The sequence below is a fragment of the Coregonus clupeaformis genome, chromosome 35 (assembly GCF_020615455.1).
Source record: "Coregonus clupeaformis isolate EN_2021a chromosome 35, ASM2061545v1, whole genome shotgun sequence".
In the NCBI taxonomy this organism is placed as follows: Eukaryota; Metazoa; Chordata; class Actinopteri; order Salmoniformes; family Salmonidae; genus Coregonus; species Coregonus clupeaformis.
Window position 1 is genome coordinate 41,268,756 of NC_059226.1, and position 17,831 is coordinate 41,286,586.

Sequence of the window (17,831 nt, forward strand, 5' to 3'; positions counted from 1 at the left end):
AAAGGCATTTCACTGTACTTGTGCATGTGACATTAAAAACTTGAAGCTACTTGTAATTTCATCCTCTGTTGTAGGGTGACAGTTGTATCTCTATCAGAGACCATCACATGTTGGCGCTCTTTTCAGTTCAAGCTTCACACGCACTGACTACGTTTAACGTTGTATAGGCACAACATTTTTCCCATGTTTAGGTAGCCTAAAGGAAAACAGTCACATTTTGAAGAAAGACATGCTTAGGGAAACAAGAGTAAGCATTTAGGGGTAATGGGATGAACCCAGACACTTCCACCGGGGTGGTTTTCGGATAGGCCTATATCAACCAAAATACAGAATGATTTGATTGAAGCTGTTTCTAATGTAAGGACAGACAAATGGACTTCATTTACAAGTAAAGGTAGGCCTAAATGCATTTTACTTTGCAATTTGCGTATATAGGCTACTGTTGGCATTGCATGATGACTTGTTGTTTTTAAGGGGACATTTCACGCCTGTGATGATCTGTGGTTCAACGGTTTTAGATTGGTGTTGTGATGTGCGATGCTGCTTTTTCATGTTTGATGAGAACTCGCATGCAACCCATAATAAAGACTATGCAATCTGACTCCATAAAGATGAATAGCAAAGTGCAAACCGAGACTCTTAAAGTATGGTGAATAGACTATCAAGTAAGGTCTGAGAATTGTTATCAAAGGCAACAGTTTAATATAGTAAAAATGAATGATTAATTATAAGGCAATACTGTAGCAGAGTGACATTGAGTGATCCTGGGACCGCCGCCTCAATAGTAAGTCTCCTGGTACACCCAACCTGAAAGAAGAGACAATTCAGAGAAAAAAACAACAGAATTAGTTTGATTTTAACTTGCCACACTGCAAATCTCCATGATACAAAAGGATATAATTCGCACTCCCAATCCTACATGTCATTGTCATGTGTTATTATACAATAATTGACAGTGACGGCCAATTGTCGGCATTAGCTTAACAACTTGTTGTGGTCATAGTCCTGAGCACTTAACTCCTGGGTGGCCGCATGATGTATTTCCTAACCTCATCATAGATGAAGATGAGCAGGGTGTAGGGAAAGGCACACACCACCAGAAAGGCCTGAGGAATAACAGAAGGAAATAGGAAGAAAATAGAAGGAGAAGGAAAAGAAAAGAAAATATTAAATTGAGCGTAAATCTGGGAGCCAAGTGCATTTCTCTTCCTCGGTTAGGCAGTAAACCCCATTACACTTCAGCCAGCTAGTGAAACCCCAACTGATCCTGTGAGGCCGCAGTAGTTCCGCCTTTATCATATCCAACCATTTTACCACCTACCCAAAACAGGCGCACCTTGTTCCAAGCTGGTACACAGAAGAGTTTAAGATAATCTGAAGGGTCTACTGCTCACTTGAGTGGGTACATTCTGATGGCGACATCCATTCCAGGGCAGTAGGACAGGAAGAGAGCTAGGATTCGAACAAAGTCCGAAGATGAGAACACGGTTCCTTTAGGTGGGAGGAAAAATAAAATATATTTCATGAATTTAAACCAACAGGGTGGATATTGATTTTGAAGTGAGTTGCAGGCTGTATGAACATGTGTGTGTGCTGTGTGTGTGTGTGTGTGTACTAGACTTAGACCAAGACCACGGAGATCGAATGTGTACTTACTTCATTAGTCCCTGCTGAAAGAAGGAGTTCTTTCCTGGTTTTACAGACGACCAAAACGCCACTGTGTAATCACGGCAGCGACGGAAGCACGCTGTGTGGCAGGTAAACTCAATAATCTTTCTGCCTCATAGGCCCGGGGCTGGGGATGGGGGAGAGAGAGAGCCAGAGGAGCGAGAGAGAGAGGGGGAGAGAGAGAGAGAGAGAGAGAGAGAGAGAGAGAGAGAGAGAGAGAGAGAGAGAGAGAGAGAGAGAGAGAGAGAGATAGAGAGAGAGAGAGAGAGAGAGAGAGAGAGAGAGATGAGGGAGATAGAGGAACAAAGAGTGAAGAGGAGAAAGAGGGGAGGTGTTTATTAATTAATGAATGTGTGGTGAGCTCTGTGAGCCACAGTGACAGCAGATCCACAAGTGTACAAATGGTAGTTCTGGAGGAATAGTAGCAGTTAGAAGCCCAAAGCACGGAGAGGACGTTGGGGGTGTGAGTTGTGCTGCCGAGGCTAATGGACTTTGTCTGTGTCTGCCTCTGGCAGTGACTGAAAGGTTCCTCTCAAGACCATTGATTCTTCCTCCGCTGACTATCCAAAATGCAAGCATGCATCAACCCTGATGCATAATCCCAGCATGACTTCTGAACTTTGTTTTTTAATACTATATCACATTTATTGGATTTATTTCTGTTTTCTTGAATTTCCTGATGGAATAAACTAACTGGACTAAACTACATTTGAAATTGAGAGAGATTGAAAAAGCTTAATGAGAACTCATCACACAAGAAGGTACTCAAAACAAGTGCTAATGCTAATCCCTTCATAGAAATATAATGTAATAGAACGGGCTAGGAAGCTATAACCCTGACAATTTGACCATATATGCCAGCTCACCCATTAGTGCCATCATTGACTTGAAGGAGACGTTATTATTATTTTATGGATCGTTAGTAAGGCTGTAAGAGGAGCGGATTTGTAGGATTTACCACTGCCGGTGAGCTCAAGTCGCTGGATAAACTGGTTTTCCCAGTCCAAACGGATACTAACAGATCATGGGATAGAACCCGTTCTCAGCCATGATTACAAAGTATGTGAAGAAGCCAGCTATGCCAACATCACTCCGTGAAGAGGAAGAAGGAGGAGAGTATTAGGTAACACTATTTAGATAGTATCTGTAGATGCTCTACAGACTATCTACAGACTAACATCAGTAACATTTCAACTAACTATCTACTAACTCAAGCGCTAACCCTAACTTTACCTTTACCCTTGCTCCTAACCGTAGCAAGCAGTTGCTATCAACAGATAGTCTGTTAGTATGATGTTTTGTTGATAATAAGACGCACTATCCTAATAAAGTGTGACATGATCAGATTGTAAATGTGCTATGAAACAGACTGGTCAATACACAACTCAAAAAGACCTGCTAAAAGGCAGGACAGAAGCAGGGTAAATTAAATTTTACCAAATTGACCGTGAGGCCACACTAATGAGTCTCCTGCTCACCAGTGGTGGTTTTGGGGTTCCGTGGTGTCTCTTCATGATGTCGCTCTCAGCTTGTTCATAGGCCAGGAGATAGGGGATTTGAAGGAACGAAGGGGAAAGATCACCCAAATTAGAAACACATCGGCTAACTTCGAGTGTTAGTGAAAATACCTCTGAACAACCTCTGAAATGATCACGGATACTGTTTGTGGTGATGCACCAGAACACATGATCAGATTGTTCACAAAGGAGGAGTATCCACATCTGAAAGACCCACCATGGTCCAGGTCGATGCAGAGGATGGTGACGTCCTAGAGCCAGCGGAATGTTGGCGAGAGCAAGAAGAGGAAGGGGGTATTTGGAAATTTTACTTGTAGTGAGGACTTCTTCAAGTTGTCAAAGATCAGACGACCTGGAGGGGAAATAGAGGGTGGAAGGGATAGCTAGGGTGATGACAGAAGGATGGAAAGACACAGCAGATTGATAGTCATGGCAGAGCTCCTCATACCCTCTTCAACACCAGTACGATGGAGGCAAAGTGTATCCAGGAGGATCATGTCTGCAGCCTGCTTAGAGACGCTAGATCCAGCGATACCCATAGGTACACCGATGTCAGCTCTCTCAGAGCAGGAGAATCGCTCACACCATCACCTGTCACAGCCACAATGGCACCCTGTGGATAAGTAAGAGAGGTGTTTAAAGGTCTTAGCAACGAAAGATGCAATGATCCCACTGGACACATAAGCATGGATTCATTAACTAAATAGTACCTGACGCCTGGCAACCTCTCCACAATAATCAGCTTCTGCTGAGGAGAAGTTTGGCAAACACAATCTCAGTGTGATGCTTCAGGATGTATCCAACTCTTCGGTGGTCATGTCCTTCAGCTGTCCACCATGGACAACACAGGCCTTGCATCTCTGCATGGCACAAAGATGGAAAGTTAAAATATAAGCTAAATATAACTAATTTGTATTTTTCCCAAAACTGCAAAATATAGGTTTCTGTCACTCAGCTTTAAGTGTAGAAAAAGTATGATGACATACACCGAAATTATCCCAAACAAAACTGCAACATACCCTAAGCTGACTCTCAGAAACGGGATTTTCAGACGAGCAGCAATTTCTCAACAGTTATATTTCAGAGATGATGCCCACACCCTGGCAATGGCCTTCGCAGTGATGGGATGATCCCTGCACCATGATAACCTAAGCGAGGAAGGAAGAGTCTGATCAAAGTGGCTGTTGGTGTGTGATGGCCTAAGAGTGTTGAGTTTAATATTATGATATTGCCATACTTTGATTCCAGCACACACCTGCACTTGCTCAAAGGCCAGGCACGGCAGCACGAGGAGGGTAATCATGGACATGAGGCCAAACGAACACAGATTCTCAGTGGGGAAGTTATCTCTCTTACAGTCAGCCGTGCTTCGCAAACTGGTCAGGGGAGCTGGAAATGGCAGAAACCTGAAAAGGACACAGAGTCAGAAACACGCTTAGAAATAAATCCTGCATGTTCAAGACTGTACATTAGCTCCCCAAACGCTTGGAATGAATATGGCTCTTGGTGTGTGCCCTCCACTCAGCACCTCTCTCCCAGCCTCCCAGAGCTTCGTAGGCGTCTGAAATGATGCTTTTATCCCGTCATCCAGAAGATGTTCTTTGCCTTGGAGCAAGATGGTGGAGCAGCTGTCAGGATCCTCCGTGGGCTCCTTCATCACCAGCAGATGCTTGATCAGGCCGTAGTGTTCCTAAGAACGGAGAGCCAAGGGAAGAAATGTATTGTTTTTGATGAGATGACAATTATGAAGAGGGTTTACTTTATTTAAAAATAAAATAACTCAGCAGGTTACCAGTAAGCCTGGTAAAGTAAAACCAGCAGCGTATTGGATGTAGATACCCAGTGGCAGTTAACAGTAAGCTGATTGAGAAAAAGCCATCCATGATTTTAAATCCATGACACCACCGTTTAGATCACAGTTTAACCCGTGTTAACCCACACATTTACTTCTTCAGTTTGTCAGTTTTTATTGTTATATTTTGGCTTATCCCCTTATGTTTGCTGTAAATATTTCAGTTTTTACTTCAATTGTTTTTGTCCATTGGTTTTTTTCCTGTGAAGCGCATTGTATTCCATGTCTGAAATGTGCTGTGTAAATAAAAGCTTGATTTGATTTGATTGACCAGATACTATGTATAAAGAGCACGGTGGTTACTCAGCATTTTGTGGGTGGAGTTGAAGGGGATCTCAACGACTTTGCGGTGCTTTTCTCTCCTCATGTTTTGGATACAGACCCACAGCACAGCTGGGACACTCCCAGCAGGGCAGTCTCTGAGGCGTCACCACATACATCGCTTTGGAGACAGGCACGTTGCTCTGTTCTGCCAGGAAGACGGCGCGCGGTTGCACAGGCCAGCGACCTAGCCAGTGCAGCCCAGGTGGAGGAGCTTTTTGTCGAAAGAGGCACGCTCGGTTCTCTGTGGTGTCAGCGCCATGGATCTGGTTGTCGAACCACATGTGAGATATTCTGTTTGGGTTAGGGGTGCAGTCTTGTCAGAGCAGACTGTGGAGGTGGACCCCAGGGTCTCCACAGCTTCGAGATTCTTCACCAGATTTTGGCCATACGTTGGCAGTCAGAGTTAGGACACACCTAAGATGGAAATCCATAGCAGAGGGTTAAAGAAAATGAGACAAAATATGTTTTTTGTTGTTATTTTCATGAAGATGTTGTTAAACATTACTTTCTTTCATCAGCACTCACAGTTACAGCAGCTAGAGACCCTGGGGCACATTAGCAACGATGATTCCAATGAGGAAGATGATGGATGGCAGCCAAACTGCTAGCCCAGAATAACAGAGAGGATTAAGAAAGTCACGCCGAAGAAGACGGACACACCGTGATGATTTCGATGAAGTGATCAATTTCAAACCCGAGAGGCGTCTGCCCACTTTCCAGACTCATGGCCATAATATAGACCTTATGATAGTGTGGTCACCAGTGCTGATGACGATACCTCTGGCAGTTCCTGAAGGACCAAACATGGAGAATATGGTTTGGAACAGGGTTGCCCAACCATGGCAACTCCGCTGGCCGAATTTGGAATGCGGGAGGTTTTATTTGGCCTTGGGCGGTTTTCTGAGCACAAAATATATATACAGTACAGTAAAAGTTTGGACACACCTACCCTCTCCAGGGTTTTTCTTAATTTTTATATTTTCTAATGTAGAATAATAGTGAATACATCAAATCTAAGATATAACACATATGGAATCATGTAGTAATCCAAAAAGTATAAAACTCAGGAGGCCAGGTTATCGTGCAGCACTCCATCACTCTCCTTCTTGGTCAAATAGCCCTTACACAGCCTGGAGGTGTGTTGAGTATTGTCCTGTTGGAAAAACAAATGAGGTCCTACTAAGCGCTAAACCAGATGGGATGGCGTATCGCTGCAGAATGCTGTGGTAGCCAAGTGCTGTTTGAGTGTGACTTGAATTTAAATAAATCACTGATATTGTCACCAGCAAAGCACCTCCACACCATCACACCTCCTCCTCCTCCATGCTTCACGGTGTTGTAACCACACATGCGGAGATATCCATTCACCCACACCGCTGCCTCACAAAGCCACAGCAGTTGGCACCAAAATTAAATTTGGATCAGACCAAAGACAAATTTCCACCGGCTCCAATGTCATTGGGCTTTTGCCTAACATTTCTTATAGGTGTTCTTTAGTAGTGGTTTCTTTGGCAAGTATTTAATTATGAAGGCCTGATCTGGCTATAGTCACCTCTCTGAACAGTTGATGTTGAGATGTGTCTGTTACTTGAACTCAGAAGTATTTATTTGGCCTGCAATTTCTGAGCATGGTAATCCTAAAGAACTTATCCTCTGCAGCAGAGTGTAACTCTGGGTCTTCCATTCCTGTGGCGGTCCTTCAGGAGAGCCAGTTTCATCATAGTGCTTGATGGTTTTTGCAACTGCACTTGAAGAAACTTTCTAAGTTCTTGAAATGTTCCTTATTGACTGACGAATAAAGAAGAAAGATATTCCACAAATTAACTTTTAAGAAGGCACACCTAATTGAAATGCATTCCAGGTGACTACTATGAAGCTGGTTGAGAGAATGCCAAGAGTGTGCAAAGCTGTATCAAGGCAAAGGGTGGCTATTTGAAAAATCTCAAATATAAAATATATTTGAGTGTTTAACACTTTTTTGGTTACTAATGATTCATATGTGTATTTATCTGTCAAACATAAATAAAGAAAAACCTTGAATGAGGTAAACTTTTGACTGGTAGTGTATATATATATATATATATATATAAATAAAATAAATAAATAATAATAATATGTATATATATACAGTACCAGTCAAAAGTTTTCATTGTTGGACTTTAAAAATGTAAAAAGAAATCAGCTCCAAGTGATTTAAATTTGGGAAATGTGTTCACAACTATTCTCACACATAATAAAGAGACACGATATATAAAACAAGCAAGGTTTGAAATTAACATGTTTTAGTCAAATATTATATGTTTGGGCTTTTGCAGAATATGTTGGCCCCAGACCATCTGCTCAAGAAAAATAATATGATGATTTGATGATTGGTTTAGAATCACAAAGAGGCCGAATCAGACAAATGAACACGTTTAATATGCCTGCCTCCTACACTTCAGTAGTTGGTATTTAGACTTACCTTATGGAGGGGCTTGGGTTTCGGGCAAGGTTCTATGCATTTAATACATTTAATTCAACTCTCAGAAAACACACCCACTTGGTGGGCCTACCATTTTAATCAGGAGGCTTTGTTCACTCGTTTCTTCGTTATTTATCTAAAGTAGGGTTTCACTCTCTGTTCTGGAGGGCCGAAACACTTCTGTTTTTTATTTCTACCTGGTAGAAGTTAATTGCACTCACCTGGTGTCCCAGGTCTGAATTAGTCCCCTGATTAGAAGGAGAGGATGAAAAAACAGAGGTGTTTGGGCCTCCAGACGGAATTGAAGAACCCTGATCTAAAGCAATCTCTTTCAATACTGTGCACCTTTAATTTGAATTTGATCGCCACAAGACTTGGAATGGTAGAGAATGTGTTCAGAATATAGAAAGATAGCCATGAAAACATATGCATATTTGTCTCTGTTTAGAACTCAAGGGTCAATTTTAAAACACTGATTTTACACATTATTTATGTTTAGGAAAATCATGAATCCTACTTCATGTAAAAAAATAAAGCCTTTATGTACAAAAGAGTGATTAATTTGGAAAGTTGCACATTCAGTTAATCAATGGTGAGGTTGAAAGTAGTTAGCCTACAATCGTTTTATAATTATAGTATGGAGAATAGTATACAATAGTATGATATAATAAACGTATTAATTTCCGCACTAATCATGGAACCCGCAAAGTACAGCCGTAAGATCAAAGTATCGGTTTGAGCTCCATAATGATTTAACAAGCCCATATGTCCCTGATTTATTTTTACTACAATTTGTATTTGGCCTTTCATTAAATAGCATTCACTATTACTTGACCCCCAGCCACAGCCACAAAGACGTGACAGCGTTTACAGAGGAACGAGATAAAGTAGGTAAATCAAACGATGTAATGGAATGATACGAATGTAAGGAAGGAACGAACACTAAATTGGCAGTTAAATATAGTGGCTAATAAGGAAAAGGAAAACGTTGGGGGCATATGATTAAAACGTTTAGAGAGCACAGTGGCTAATTTATGCAAACTTTACCTTGTCATCTCATTTGGCGTGTTCCAAATTTGATCCCTGCAAGTTATAAGGCCATGCTAAATAAAAATTCTGCATAACTGCACATATTTCATACTTCACACATTTACCTAGCTCGTATCAATAAGCTCTTATCAATTTATAAATGACAGTGTATGGAGAATGCTGTTACTTCTATTGGGGGAAATAAAGTAGATGCTTTTCCCACTTAGAACCGGCAGGTTTGCTCGAACTTATTCATGGGTCCTCGACGGTAACGGTGGTGAAATTTATTAGGGACAAAATCAAGGTCAGACACACTTCAACCCCTGGCGTTTTTAGAATACAAATAGCGAGGAGAGTGCATAAAAAAGAATAAAGTTCATTTATGCGCATGGAACTCCGGTTGAATCCTATCCTAAAAGAGCGAATTGACACATTTTAAGCAATTTTAACTAATAACTTTTCAATAATTACAGCTAGTTACAGAAGGTATTTTACACAACACAGTTGGTAGAGAAGAAGGCGATATTCTGGTTTAGGGGTTGTATTGCTAAAATCGCACTACGAGTTTGGGGCTAGGATTCACCAGTGAGTGAGGAGCTGTCCACCTGAGTGGGTAAAATAGAATTGCATCAATACAACAATGAATGAATGACATTTACGTGTGTGACACGACTTCATGTATTTTTATGTATCCACCCTTGCAGCCGTGGCAGAGATGATACGCAAATCAGCTGGGATCCTGTCTCCTCCTTTCACCTCCACTATATCGCCAACCACCACTTCTTCAGTGTTGATGTTCTTCCTCTACCATCACGGACAACCAGGGCTTGCTACAAGGCAGATGACAGGATTAACATCTGTAGAGGTAACATATGATCAAGTTCTTCTCAGAGGTGTTTGAAAATGCAGCTCCAACTCAGGGACCAGGTTCTGAAGGAGTCATGATTTTTGAGCCTTTGGCCTTTGGCAGTATGAGAAACAACCAGTGATAATGACGACAACAGCGAGCACAAGACCCAGGTACAACTGTTAGGCAGTGGAAAGATTATGAGAATATGGTGTTATCGTTACCCTTTCCTATCACTGGAGGCTTTGTGGGTTTTTGTAAGTTAAATTATCTCTGAATTCTATGATTGTATGATTCTCACATTAGCATTGGTGGCTCTTCCTCTGAGGTGACCTGGATAATGTGTGCTATGAAGAGAGCACAGCCTGATCCACAGCAGCATGCAGAACTCCGCCAAAGAGCTGTTTGAGAACTTCACCCACTCAGGGGTAGTGCGGGGAGGAGTCAGGGGTGTTGGGGTGTATGAAGAAGGATATCCTTAGCCCGGAACTGAGGATAGACTCCTGGGTGGAGGAGGGATGAGAGAGAAAGAGAGAGGGAAAATGGAAAAGAGGACAGACAGATAGAAGAGCAACACAGAGTAAGTGAAGGGATGTCACACAATCGGAAAATATATATTTGACTCCAAACTCTGTGTAAACTTTCGGAAGATATAGATAATGTTTCATATGAAAAGATTCAGTGGTAGATAGTGATTTCACTGCGACACTGAAAGCAGATGAAGTTCTACCTATGCTATGACTCTGTGCCGTAACCTCCACGACCTCAGTACTCTTCCAATTTCAGTCAGCTGTAATCCTTAGGAGCAACTGGATCCAAGTGGTTCTCAACAATGTTACAAACGGAGGCACACATGCACACACATACATATTCACTCACTCCTGGCTAAGTCTGTGCCGTATTTCCTGTTAAGTTCATCAAAGGTCAACTTGTGGTCATCCTAAATCAGAGAGAGAGAGAGAGAGAGAGAGAGAGAGAGAGAGAGAGAGAGAGAGAGAGAGAGAGAGAGAGAGAGAGAGAGAGAGAGAGAGAGAGAGAGAGAAAGAGAGAGAGAGAGAGAGCTTGTTGAACTAGGTAGTTCTCTAATCTTTCCCCCTGGCAGAAGTAAACAGAACATAGTAGTTATGAAACACATTCCTCCAATAATTTGAACTGATTCTAGGCATGACAAGGTATGCAGCACAGATTTAAATCTAAACCATAGAAGAGTCATTCGCTTCTTGCATGATGGATGGAAACGCTCTGAATCATGACTGAATCCATTACTGAATTTTACATTCCTGCCCTGGAAAAGTATGCACAGTAAAATCCTTTTCTATTCCGCACAGCAAGAAAGCAGTTTCCAAAGATAGGCTAATGGTTAAAGTTTAAACGAATTGGGGGTTTAGAACTGCCCACCAAGACTCACTGCAGAGAAATAGTATGTAAATGAAAATGCAAATGAGGTAAATGCAAATCTAGAAGCCAAAGAGCTTTATACACGCTTGATAGGTTGTATGCTGCACCTTTTCTTGTCCACAGAGACTAATAGGCTTACGCAAAAGGTTAATGCATTTGACAGTAATTTACAGGCAGCTAGTGGGTGAGTAAGTTATCGAATGTATATTGCCTACTGTTATGTAAATAAAGTATCAGAGCAAGAAGTAATGACAGTAAATTATCAAGTTTTATGTATTATATGTTATTATAAAAATAAAAATAAAGTTTTATTTTCACATACACTGATAGGTTTGATGAAATGGGTTTACAAAGTTATATATACAGTTAAAAGTAAAATGTGTTAAAAAAAGTTGGTATTTACTGACTGTAATTGAATGAATGAATGGATGAATGAAATTAATTGAGGGGAGAATGGGTTTGTATTTCACAATGTTTTACCTCTAATGACATGGGATTGGTACAAGCAGGTTAGCTACAGTAGTGCTTAGCACATTACAGCATATGAATGAATATTTGGTGTTTTATATCATTTGTACTTCTAGAGGCTTTAACAAAGGCTTCAAACTGTCAGCAACAACAGGGCAAACAGACCAAAAGATACATGGCAAAACGTCAACTGCCAAAGGTTGAAGACTTATAAACCAATATGTTCCCTATCCATTTGAAATTGATGGGGCACTACTACCACAGACCAGTTAAATTGGTACAACATTTCACTAACGGGTGCAACATAGCTCTTACAAGGCAAGCCTCAAAATATGGTATGAGCCAGAAGCAACAATACCATGCACCCACTAGTGGTCAAAAAGTTTTTGGGGCTCAAACGTAGTAGTATTTGTGGATGGAATTAAAAATATCAAAATACAGCAATTATTTCCGCCCAAATTACCGTATAACATTACTGCATTGCTAAAGGGTTATATAGTATTTTGGTTTATTATGTTTTGACATAGAAGGGGAGGCTTTCTCCTTAGGAAACCTACTGAAGAAATACTAAAAGAGAATATTTTCCATATTCCGTGGTAGTGGATAGGGTTGAACGGATAATTTCATATATGGGTGGCAATAATACTGAAATATGGGGAAATTGAATAAGTAGGTATATATGCAAATAAAATACTGTAGTAGTTAATATAGTTTAAAAAGTGTAGTGTTTTGCAGACTGTAAAGTTTTTGTTGACATTACTGTAGTATTTACTACAGTGTTTTTTAACCAATAATAGTATATATATATAGATTCTCTACAGTAAGTATACTAAACATTCTATAGTAAGTACTCTTACACATGATTGAGGGATACTACAGTGTATAGTATAGTATCTCTACAGGTTACTATAGAATTATATAGTTAGTACTGTAGTATTCTATAGTAAAACCATAGTGTTTTTAATGGGGAGTTACTGTGCACCTTTGTCTTTTCTTATTGAAAATACAGACATTTTTGAAGCTATGTACTGTATCTATTTTAAACAAATTGCATATGGGAGATAGTAACTAAATTAGATGAATAGATGAATAAATGTGAATAAATAATCGGTTTTTTCACCAGGTAACTCTTTTTCAGGTCGTCATGTCCTGCCTTCTCTCCTTGGCTTTCTTCACCTGCTTTTCACTCTTCTTCTTCCATCGTCCCTCTGACGTTGCCGCCTGTTTATAATCATCATTCCCCTTCTGTATGTCGAAAGTACGCACAAGAGGAGGTGTAAACTATCAATGTGCCTCTTGCTAATCAGGTGTAGAAATTCAATTTAGAAATGTATAAAATACCCTTAAGAAGCAGCTATTAACATAAAATATGAGCTAAACGTTTCTTGCATGTATGAACTGCAAAAAAAACATGTTTTTAGTTGTGAAAGAAAAACAAAACAGTAATCCCAAATCCTGATAATTAAAATTGCAATGCAGACTTACTACAAGCCCCATCCGAGTAACTGGGCTGTCTCAATCCCAGTGGTTTTGTAAAGATCATTTATTTCCTCCTTATCCTGAGAGACTCCACCTGTTGCACGCCTACACCTGTCTCTCTCTCCCTCTCCTCCACGCTTCGAGGCAACCCAAGAGCTCCCTGGGTAGCTAACTGAGGTTTGAATATTTATATGGTTTACCTGGCCAAGGGGAGGCACAGAGGAATGAGTAGATGAGGGAGAGGGGGCTGAGGTGGGAGGGGTTGGGAGAAGGAGTTGACCTGTGGGCAATCTTCACCTGTACAGCTAGGTTATTTTGACTGGTAGGCCCCATAAAGAAAGCATCCCTGTGGAAGTTTACAGTACACACAATAAAACAAAATAATTTAAAATAACCCAAAACCAGTAACCCAACCATTTGCCTCAATAGACCTACAATACTACATGTGTAGGTAGCTGGAAGTTTACACTAAACACAAACAAATGGCTAAAAATAACCCAACCAGTCATCCAACTATGGGTCACTATAGCGCTACATGTAGATATTTGTGTAGCAATCCGTATTTGTGGAACAATCTTCAAAATGTTCTTAATTCTAATGGTTTTGTGCCTCTAAATAAATTCAGAAAGCTGATTGAGGACTTTATTACTGATGAATGTGTTGGGGTTTTTATGACAGTGTTTTTCTTTCTGCTTGAATTTGGTATTTATAGATTGTAATATATCTGTAAAAGAGACCGGTTAGTTTGACTCATGATAACATAATGAAATAAATAAAATAAAAATAAATAAATAAAGGTAGTGTAAGTTTACAGAACTCTCACTAAAAAACAAATGGGTTAAAAAATAACCCAACCAGTAAACGGTAAAGGATGAGGACAATGAATGAATGGAGAACATGGTCGTTCTCTCTGCCGTACTTTGTGACTTACTGCTGAATAGAACACCATCCTGCCCCTTTGAAGCTGAATACAGAGGATGTCATGAAAAAGTTGATGAAGGGGAAACCTGCAGTTGCTACATCCATTTTTGTACTTATAAATTATTGATATGTACCTATTGAATCTTGAAGTGATTACCTTGAAACATGCCAGGGAGAGGTTGTAGGCTGGGTAGGCAGGGTGGAAGGCTGTGGGGGTGTTCGTTTAGTAAACCTCTGGCTGCTCAGGTTGTGGGACATGTTATGTTCCCTTAGTGAGGTGATCCACTGTTGCATGAATTAATAAAATAAGGACCAATAAAATATAGACCTATGTTTATTGGAACACATTGGTTTGTCTTTTTGCATAGAACCGGAATATAAAAAGTATATTGGATTTTGATTTGATAAGGATCCCAATTAGCCGACGCCAATGGCAAACAGCTAGTCTTACTGGGGTTTTACACATAACAAAAAAATACATTACAGTTAACCAGCCCTGGGATAACGATAGTTTTAATTATAAAGTAGAAAGTAACAATTTTTTTGAAATGTTATTTGGAGGCGACTGCAACTGTTTGAATACAGATCCCCAGAAAGTACTACTTATGAAACCTATTTGAATATCTGTAACGGGGAGAACACACACCGCATTTTGAACACATCCGTGTTGGTCTGCCTGTGCCAGGTGTATGTGATTGTTAATTAAGGGGGTGTGGCCTTGTGTATAAAAACCTTCCTGTTTGTGTCATTAGGGATCCATATGATGTGCTTGCTGGCGTGCCTTTGGAGGACGGAGGGGGATGGTGGTTTTAATTAAGTAAGTAAGGAGAAATAGGAATTATTTTTAGGCGCAAGGCACCACATTTTTAGCGCATGAACTATATTCCACCTAGACCTTCTCCCTCCTTTTTCCCTGCCCGTGAGTGTTACAATACATTATTGTCTGAGTATATGAATGAAACGTATAAACCTAGTGATATTTGTCTGTGGAAATCTGATATTGTATCTGTTGAGGTCTGTCTTGTAGGATAAAGTTGTACAGAGCTTCTGGAATGGATGTATCGAATGATATAGGCCTATGGAGATGCTATTCTTGTGATGCTGGAAATGAAAATAAATTGTTTCATCCTGATACGCTGTGGTTCCCATGGTCCACTCCTCGATGTAAAGAACCTGTTATGTTTAGATGAGTACTGAGGACTCCTAAAGTATTTAAAAAGGTGGTGTAGTACTGCTACTGAAAATGGTATATATTTGCGTAAACCTCTCACGTTACACACAGATCTCAGGAAGCGACTACATTTCTGAAGCTATTGGATTTGCTGCCTTCAACTAATGGCAGGGCTGTATCTGGAGCTGCATGTTGAAGAGTAGAAATATAATGAATAGAGACAACCTCCTGTACTATTCCAATCTATCTGACAGTATATGGAGCACATTAATACATTTCCATCTGAACATTCTGTATATATTTCCATTCTCCTGAATGTCATTGCCCCAAGTTTACATAATTAAATCAAATGGATATTTAAATCAATGATATTTTGTACAGATAAGTACTAATAAGTTAAATGTTTAACTACTGTATGACTCTGTCAACATGCCCCTGAAAAAGTTGAAAGCTGCAATTAATTTTATGATGCCTGAAAATACTGTAGAGTAATTCAAAGTTGTAGTGGAAGGAGAGAAGGTGATAGTTGCAGGCACTGGAGGCCCAGCGTGATGACTCAATACACTTTTATGAATGTGGATGGTGCCATCTGTGGGCTATCACAGGGGTAAAACACACTTTATCTTGTGGCTTTCTCGAGGACGTTCTACAGAACCCTGGGAGCACGATGCGGAGTTGCAAAGACTGATACACCAATGACTAAATTAATATTACTGTGTGAATTAAATTGTCATGTTTGGATTGCTTAATTATAAAGAGCTATGAATTTTGATATGTTTTATTATACTGTAAGCAAGTTATGGATTTATTGTTACAAGGTGACTTATTTTGTTCAATGGCGGATAATGTTCAAAGAGGGATTAGCTACTTAAATGGAGTTGATTAGATTCTGGGTGTTCTGTCTTGGTTTTACTAGCAAATTGCACATAAATGCTAATTCAGGCTTTGGGGGTGAGTCTTGCTACTTTGACATTTTATTTTTATTTTTTTTAAATCATTTTGAATCAGCATTTAACACACAAATGGAGTATGTGAATGAAACCTATAAACTCCTGAAACCCAGCAAAACAAAACACCCAGTTGAAGTCGGAAGTTTACATACACCTTAGCCAAATACATTTTAATCCTTAGTTTTTCCAATTCCTGACATTTAATCATAGTAAAAGTCCGTCTTAGGTCAGTTAGGGATCACCACTTTATTTTTAAGAATGTGAAAATGTCAGAATAATAGTAGAGAGAATTATTTATTTCAGTTTTTATTTCTTTCATCACATTCCCAGTGGGTCAGAAGTTTATATACAGTCAATTAGTATTTGGTAGCATTACCTTTAAATTGTTTAACTTTGGGTCAAACGCTTCTGGGTAGCCTTCCACAAGCTGCCCACAATAAAGTTGGGTGAATTTTGGCCCATTCCTCCTGACATAGCTGGTGTAACTGGAGTCAGGTTTGTAGGCCTCCTTGCTCGCACACGCTTTTTCAGTTCCCGCTCTACAAATTTCATAGGATTGAGGTCAGGGCTCTGTGATGGCCACCCAATACCTTACTGTCATAAGCCATTTTATTACGACCACTTTGGAAGTATGCACAGTATTGTCATTTGGAAGACCTAATTGCGACCAAGCTTTAAACTATGACTGATGTTTGAGATGTTGCTTCAATATATCCACATCATTTTCCTTCCTCATGATGCCATCTATTTTGTGAAGTGCACCAGTCCCTCTGCAGCACCCCCACAGCATGATGCTGCCACCTTCATGCTTCACGGATGGGATCGCGTTCTTCGGCTTGCAAGCAACCCACTTTTTTCCCTCCAAACATAACGATGGGTATATGGCTAAACAGTTTAGTTTTGCTTATAGAACAGAGGACATTTCTCCAAAAAAGTAAATCTTTTGTTCCATGTGCAGCTGTAAATTGTAATCTAGCTTGTTAATGGTGGTTTTGGAGCAGTGGCTCTTGCTGAGCGGCCTTTCAGGTTATGTGATATAGGACTAGTTTGTGGGATATAGACACTTATGTATCCTTTGTTTCTCCAGCATCTTCACAAGTATTTGCTGTTGTTTGGGATTGATTTGCACTTTTCAGACTAAAGCAGTATTAGGAGAAGAACGCGTTCCTTCCTGAGCGGTATGACGGCTGCATGGTCCATGGTGTTTATACTTGCGTATCATTGTTTGTAATAGATGAATGTGGTTACCTAAGGTGTTTGGAAATTGCTCCTAATGATGAACCAGACTTGTGGAGGTCTACAATTGTTTTTCTCTGAGGTTTGGCTGATTTCTTTTGATATTATGATGTAAGCAAAGAGGCACTGAGTTTGAAGGTAGGGCCTTGAAAGACATCCAAAGGTACACCGCCTGCAAATTGATGCTTTTTCCATTTTGTTGCATTACAACGTAATTTAAATTGATTTTTATTGGATTTCATGTAATGGACATACACAAAATAGTCCAAATTGGTGAAGTGAAATGAAATAAAATAACTGTTTTATTCAAAATAATAAGGAAAAGTGGTATGCATAGTATTACTCCCCTTTGCTATGAAGCCCCAAATAAGATCTGGTGCAACCAATTACCTTCAGAAGTCATATATAATTAAATAAATAAAGACTCCTAAACATATGGAAGAAGGTACTCTGGATTAATTACAATTGAGACAAAAATTGAGCGTTTTGGCATCAAGGAAAACGCATGTC

General features: G+C 40.0%; 1 pseudogene; it reads right to left on the bottom strand.

The window, feature by feature from the left end:
* Positions 1 to 778: 778 nt before the first annotated feature.
* LOC123482582 lies at positions 779 to 13,061 on the bottom strand (annotated as a pseudogene).
* Between the last annotated feature and the right edge of the window lie 4,770 nt (positions 13,062 to 17,831).